An 8,233-nucleotide genomic window follows, 5' to 3' on the forward strand; every position below is an offset into this window, starting at 1 on the left:
GCTTAACTCCAGGGACTCCATTTTCCTTGCAATAAGACTACTACACACATGATAAGCTTGAAAGGGTGTTAGTCTCAAGGCATCTAACTTGTAGAGTAACCTTCCCCTAAATTTGTGCACACAAGTGTGGAATACTTGTAGAAGACATGCACATTGATTTTAGAATCAATAATACCACTTGAAAGATGACATCACATGAATGTGAGAATCATTTTCGAAGATGATATTCGGAAGAGATTATCTACAATTTGGACTTTGGCACATATTAGATGAACAATTATAAGACAAGCTATGTGCCATGCTCCTAAACAATTTTAAACCATATAGGTTTGCTCCAAGGGTTAAGAATGAAATCGAGCAAGCCTACCATAAGATATACCTAGTGTATGCATGACAAAAGATATAAGCATGCAAATGCAAACATAGGCATGAAAAGTAACTAGATGCTTAAAGATACCAATTTGTAAGGAATACCACTTATAAGAAATGCAAATTGATACTTCTTGAAGGAAATTGAATCTAGTTACCTAACATGGGAAGGGAAATTTGGGTCCATAGTATTCACTAACTCACTTGGCAATAATTTTGTCCATCATGATGCACCCCATGAAATACACCCATACTTTGCCAAGTCTCCAAATTCCCCTAAGTCCATTGGACTTCTCACTTCCCTTTAGGGATCCAAACCTTCTTGGTGCTCTTCATGTTGGAAATAATTTCCTTTGGCACCCAAAAGCGTTTGACCCCATTGTTGGCTTGCTTGTTCACCTTGATGGCCACCACCTTGTCATTTTTCTTCTTCTTTAACAAGTATGGTGTGGAGGCCTTCTTGTCCACCTTGTTGGTGTAGGTGTTGGAGAGCTTGCTTGTTTGCTTCTTCTCTTTCTTCTTTTCTCCTCCCCCATTTTCACCTTGCACTCATAGGACTTGTGACCTTCCTTGTGGCACACGTAGCAAACCACAGTTTGTCCTTCATCAAGCTTCTTCACTCCCTTGATGGTGTTATCTTGATGAAGTTGGGCTTGCTTTGCCTTGTCTTTCACTTGAGTCAAGTCCTTGGTGAGGCAAGCTACTTCTTGCTTGAGTTGCTCATTCTCCTTTGCAACCTCTTGTGTACATGTGTCTACAACAACTTTCTCAACACAAACTTGGTTGCACAAAGATGAGTCTAAACATAAATCATTACAAGAAGTAGAGGCATCCTTTTTAGACATGTTAAAGATAGAACTTTTCTTTTTAGATGCCTTGGTGGGGGTTGTACTAACAGCTTCAAGTTTAGCAACTTTATTAGTTAGCTCATCACAATGTTTGCACATGGTTTCTATTTTAGCAAGCAAACTTTTATAAGCATCTTGTGAGCTAGCTAACTTTTCTTTTAATTTTTCATTTTTCTTTATAAGTTGCTCATTATTGATTGTGCATGCATTTGTTGTTGCACTAGCCTCAAGTTGCTCAATTTTAGTAGATAGTTCAACATTGAGATTAGCAAAGTTCTCATATTGTTCAAGCAAGGTTTTGTATGCTTCTTGTGAACTATCTAGCTTTCCTTTTAATTTTTCGAGCTTCTTTTGTTGACTAGTGCAAACTTTAGCATAATTAAGATTTTGTTGCACAATTTCATCATAAGAAGGCATTTCATCATCACTATCACTCTCACTAGAGGATGAGCTTTCGTTACCTCATGCCATAAGGCACATACGAGAAGAGCTTGATGATGAATGCTTACGCACTCGCCTCTTGTGATGGTGTTCTTCTTCACTTGAAGAATCATCCCATGACCTTATTGATGTGAGGGCTTGGTTCTTGCATGCCTTCTTCTTTGTCTTGGGTGTGGGCTTGTTTGGACAAACTTCCACAAAGTGCCCCAATTCACCGCATCCATAGCATCCTCTCTTTCTTTGCTCATTTCTTTGATTGGTGAAGATGATATCTTGAATTTGGATGGGCACACCCTTGATATTGAGCCTTTGGATCATCTTCTCCACCTTGTTGATTAGTTTGATTGATTCTTCATCAAGGTCAGAGGTGGAGGAGGAAGATTCATCATCTTCACTTGAATCTTCATCATCATCATCATCCTCATCTTCTTCTTCATCTTCACTTGAGGAGCTTGAGCTTGAGCTTGTCTCAACTTGCTTGCCCTTCATCTTCTTTTTCTCGCTACATGAGAGAGCTTTGCCTTTGCTCGATGAAGAGGCTTTGTCTTGACCCATCTTACGTGACATTTCAAATGCCACTATCTTGCCAATGACTATGCCCGGGATCATGATGCTCAAGTTCTCTATGTTGTGAAGGATAGTGATGATTCTTGCATATTTCTTTTGTGGTAGCACAGAGATGATCTTTCTCATGATGTCCACATCATCTAGCTTTGTTAATCCTATTGAATGGAGCTCATTGATAATTAGATTCAAACGAGAATACATATCACAAACAAGCTCATCATCATTCATCATAAAGGAATCATAATTTTGCTTAGCTAGACAATGTTTTTGCTCACGGACATTACTTGTGCCATCATGGAGCTCTTGGAGTTTTAACCAAATTTCATGTGCCATATTTAAAGTGAACACTTGGTTAAACACATCCATGCTAAATGATTCAAACAAGCAATTCTTAGGTCTAGCATTGAAATATATTTCCTTTTCTTCACTCTTTGTGGGTTTATCGGGATTCTTAATGGGTTTCATCCTGTCACGAGTGACTCTCCAAACTCCTAAATCAACCGCCTCAAGGTAGCAAGCCATTCTAGCTTTATAATAGCAAAAGTTAGTGCTGTCAAAGTGTGGAGGCCTAGAGGTATCTATTCCAACCACTCTAAATAGCGTCAGCTCAACGACGGTTAAGCCAAAGGTCCAAATTGAGCCAACCGGCTTTGATAGCTATTGTAGGGGACCGTGATGTCTAAGAGGGGGGGGGGGGGGGTTGAATTAGGCAACTTAAAAATCTAACTCTAAACTATGGCCTCTTTTTCTAACCCTAGCAAAACCTATGCAATAGATAAACTATCTAAATGTGTAACTATGGTTTTGCTAGTGTGTTGCTATCTCTACCGCAAAAGGAGTAATACGATCAATGTAAATGCGGAACCTAAAGAGCAAGGTAGAGATATGCAAACTCCCATCGATGACTCTGGTATTTCTACCGAGGTATCGAGAAGCGCGTAAGCTTTCCCCTAGTCCTTATTGGAGCCCCTCGCAAGGAATCCCTTGCAAGGGCTAAGCTCCCAGTCGGGTAACTCTGTGGATAGCCTCGGGCCTTCCCCACGCGCAAGTGGTTCTCCGACGTGCCTTCCGGCAAGCCTCCCCTGGATGCTCCCCGCCGTCTTCACTATCAAGCTTCCGGCCAAAATGCCGCGGGCCTTGTTCCCTCCGGTACACGGTGGCGGCCACACCACAAACGCGGTTGGTGTGATCTCGCAAGACTACAAGCCCCTCTGATGTACAACAATGGTGCGCGCAAGCACCGAGTGGTAAGAGGTATGTAAACCTCACTAAACACTAGGCCTAAACCTAGAGCAAGCGTATAAGCGGTGGTCTAATCAACCTAAGCACTTCGCAAAGCACCTACGCTAATCACCTAATGAATCACTAAGCACTATGCAAGTGGAGATCACTAAAATGGTGTATCAACACCCTTGATATGTTTCCTTAGCTCCACTCTACTCAAATGCCCGGGTGGGGTTGTGTTTATAAGCCCCACTGAGAAAGTAGCCGTTGGGGACAAAATCCTGCTTTTCTGCTACTGACCGGACGCTGATCATGTCTTGACCGGACGCGTCCGGTCGTCCTGACCGTTAGAGCCACGATCAACTGATCGGACACTGTCAGCGTCTGATCACATGCCACCGGACGTGTCCGATAGTATTTTCACCGCTCTAGAACCTCTCTATACTCGACCAGACTCTGCTGTCCAGCGTCTAATCGCTGCTGCTAATGCCTATTGCCGAGCCTCTTGATCGGAGCGTCCGGTTGCTTTCCCAGCATCCGGTCACCTCTGTGAGCTCGTTTCTTCACGATCTTGCGTACGACATGGTTCCTATCTTCGTGCTTGGACTTTGCTTGATATCTTGGGTCTTCTCTTGTGCTCCTAGGGTCTTGCTTATGGTGTTGATCATTGGATCATCACGTCGCCTTCGTCCAAGTCATGCCTTGCATCCTATTGAACTACAAAACAATCACTTGCAAATTCATTAGTCCAATTTGGTTGTATTGGTCATCAAACACCAAAATCCAAAGTAAATGGGCCTAGGGTCCATTTTCCTTACACGTACCTCCACCAATTCATTGTTGTCTCTGTTCTGTGTCACCATCTAATTTCCATCACGTGTACCTCCACTGATTCATCTATTTCTATGAACATACCCCTCTATAGACTGCCGGCTAGATTTCATCAATAATGACGCTCCAGGTAGAGAGTGTGCGTGTTGATCTAATGATGAACCAAATGGCTTTTGGAGTAATTGCAATCTAGATCTCGACGACATCTACAACATCCATGGCGACACAACTTGACGCTTCCGTGCATGGAGCCTGGTGGCGGGCGGCAGCCCCTGTTCGGCGGCATGGTTTTGCGTCATGCAGCAGCGCCCTATGGATCAGCGTTGACAACTCATCCCCCCGTCATCCATCTCGAAGCGCCAGCCCTCCGTCCGTGACATCGACCGAGGAATAGAGCTGGCTTTCACCCTGCTCGATGCGGTGTCCAACAAGAAGCGGCGCTATGTTGTCGTCGGATCTTGACACGGCAACACCCTGTACACGTGCATTCATACATGCATACATGAGGCATACGAGTATAGATCAGTTGTTGCATGCCTGTTTTCTTTTTTTTGGTGAGCCTGACTCCAGCGCAAGATCGACGCCGTCCGTGACAACTTGGACCCTCGTCTAGATCTAGGGGCAGAGTACGATGTTGCGGCGGCGTGTTTCGAGGGCAGCTCCTAATGGCACGTTATGGTGCACGAAGTCAAGCAGTAGCCCTAATCTTGTGAGTCCGGCGTCGGGTCCTACTTCCGAGCACTTCGCTGTCGAGATCCTAATCATGTTCTAAAAGAGTTTAGGATGGAGCCAACAAGCTTTGCTGTATTGTTCTCTGTATGTTTTATACAAGTACAAGGCAGTGGAACTACCGGCGCGAGGCGCGTCTGTGGGCCGAGCGCACGAACGCGGAGCCACGATGTGGGCGACGTCGTGGCTGACTAGCGCGTAACCGTGGGGACAGCAGAGCGGGAAAAACCTCAGCTAGCCTATCCGAAGTAATACAAATTACACACTTTATCACCCCCGTAGTCTGATGAGTCATAGGTGTGACACAAAGACTGTCCCTGAAAGCCTCAAAGGTCTTCGTCGTGAGTCCTTTCGTCATGATGTTGGCATACTGCTCGCCCGTCGGCACATGTAGAACGCAAAGCACACCAGCTTGCACCCGTTCGTGCATGAAATGGATGTCGAGTTCGATGTGCTTTGTTCTCTTGTGATGCACTGGATTCACCAACATGTAGATAGCTGGTACATTGTCACAGAACGCGACTGTAGCCTTCAAAATGGGGTAGTGAAGTTCACTGAGAAGTTGACGTAGCCAAATGCACTCGGTGGTGGAATTGCCAACCACGCAGTTTTCAGCCTCCGCGCTGGATCATGACACGGTGGGCTATCACTTGGATGACCATGACACCAAGGAGTCACCAAGGAACACGCAGAAGCCAGACATTGAGCGTCGAGTATCGGGGCACCCAGCCCAATCCTTGTTAGAGTATGCTTTGACATCGAGGTTTGGTGAGGCGCGAAACAGGAGGCCGTGCGATGCCGTGCCATGGACATAGAGCAAGATCCGCTTCATCTGTGCCCAATGTTGCTGGTGCGGATCATGCATGTAGAGGCATGCTTGTTGCATGGCGAAGGCGAGGTCCGACCGTGTCATTATTGGGTACTATAGGGCACCGGCGATGCTGCGGTATGACATCGCGTCTGACACAGAGGGTCCATTGGAGGAAAGCTTGCCTTTCCCGTTGATCGGCGTCGTGGCGGCCTTGCAGTTGGACATGCCCGCACGCTGAAGAATATCCTCGGCATACCGGCTCTAGGAGAGGTAGAAGTCAGCCACCGTGCGCTGGACATCGATGCTGAGGAAGAAGCACAGGTCGCCCATGTCTTTGACAGTGAACTCAGAGTGGAGGGCATGGATGATCTGGTGCTGTAGCGAAGATCTCGATGTAGTGATGACCATGTTGTCGACGTAGAGGAGGAGGTAGGCAACATCAGATCCTTGGCGAAGAACAAAAAGGGAGGAGTCAGATCAACTCGCCTGGAAGCCAAGATGAACGACATATGTCGCAAACCGAGTGAACCATGCCCATGGTGCCTATCGAAGACAATACAAGGATTTGTCGAGGCGACAGATGGCTTGAGGACGCTCAGCATCCACAAAGCCAATGGGTTGCTAGCACAACAAGAATTCATCAAGATGTCTGTGGAGAAAAGCATTCGAGACATCGAGTTGCCGAGTCGGCCACTGCTTGGAGGCGGCGATGGTGAGCATTGTGCGCACAGTGGCCGGTTTAACGACCGGCATGAAGGTCTCCTTGAAATCAACCCCAGCGCGCTGTGTAAAGCCGTGTACCACCCATCTCGCCTTGTACTGCTCAAGAGAGCCATCTGGATTTAGTTTGTGCTTGAAAACCCATTTACCCGAGATGATGTGCGCACCAGGTGGCTTGTCAACCAGATGCCATGTCCGGTTTGCTTGTAAGGCGGAGAACTCAGCCACCATGGCACCGCGCCAATTGGGATCGCGCAAAGCTTCCCGAGCGGATGGTATTTGAAGCTAGAGTTGCTCGGAACAGGCGAGGTCCAAACATCACCGTGTACAAGCTAGAAAGGAGCATAACAAACTAAAGAAGAGGGAGAGAAAGGAAGATGGACATGCTTGCCAAGCTAACAGGACTGGCAAGTATGAGCTACTGTCTTTGTATAGGTAAACTCAAACTGACGAAGAGTACATTGGAGGGAGTCCTGGCCAGGATGCCTAAGACATTGATGCCACATATCAGCAGAGGTAGAGCTGGATAGCAGTGCCAGTGCAGATGGAGGCCGAAGAGGATAGAGCTCGCCGTCGCTGTTACATCGGAGCATCTCCGTCCGAGTAGGTAGATCCTTGATAGAAAAACTGAAGGGATCAAATTCGATAGAAACGCTGTTATCGCGAGTGAAAGAATGAACGGATATGAGATTTTTAACAAGATCAGGGGAACTAAGAACATTGTTCAGATGAAAGGGAGTGCCAGGAATTACAGAGTTGGCAGTGTGGGTGATGGGCATGGAAGTCCCATTGCCAATGGTGATGGGTGCAGAATGAAGAAGGGGATGGGCAGAAGAAAATGTACCAGAGCCCGGAGCCATGTGAGAAGTGGTGCCTATGTCCAAGAACCACTCGAATGCTTGAGGTCCAGCGGTTGGCACATTGGTTGTGGCTAGGGCAGCGAGGAGCGTCTGCTGATTCCACACACCAGAGGAAGAAGAGGCCGGGGCAGGTGCTGGTGCTGGCGGCACAGAGCTGGCAAGGTATGCCTACTGAGGAGAAGAGTCAGGTCGAGGGCCAAGGATGCCAGCGCCGGGAACGCAGAACAACATTGGCCATGCTTGAACCATGCTGGTCTAGGGGTTGAAGCCAGGAACCCATGGCGAGGGTGGGCGGTTGCCACTGGATCCCCCCCTGGTTGGTGTGGCCGCCGCCGCTGTGGCCACCAGAGGAGTTGTTGCCGCAGCCACGATGCTTCTTGTTGCTGCGGTTGTCAGGCCATGTGCCATCGCCTGTGGTTGGTTGGCTTGACTGAGGGACGCCGGCATCGGCATGAGCAGGAGGCTATGCAGCAGGCAGACGAGGGGCACCGATCACCAGGAGGGCCTTGTGAGACGCCATCTGGGCATGCTCCTTGTCATAGCGCTCCTCAAGAAGAAGATAGGACCGCGTCGAAAGGAAGGTGTGGGGAGGTTACTTGGAGGTGATAACAGGGATGACATGACAGTATTTGGGATTGAGCCCACAAAGCATGTTGAGTACCTAGCTCGTCTCACGGATGGGCTGCCTAACGTCGCGGAGCACGTCGGCAAGCGACTTTAGGTGACTGCAATACTCATGGACAGACATGTCGCCCTAGTAGATGTTGTGGTACTCAGCCTCCAGGTACACAGCTCGATGTAGCTCGTTGTCGCAGAACTCGTTCTTGATCGCA

Source organism: Miscanthus floridulus, chromosome 4 (genome assembly GCF_019320115.1).
Source record: "Miscanthus floridulus cultivar M001 chromosome 4, ASM1932011v1, whole genome shotgun sequence".
NCBI classification, from domain to species: domain Eukaryota; kingdom Viridiplantae; phylum Streptophyta; class Magnoliopsida; order Poales; family Poaceae; genus Miscanthus; species Miscanthus floridulus.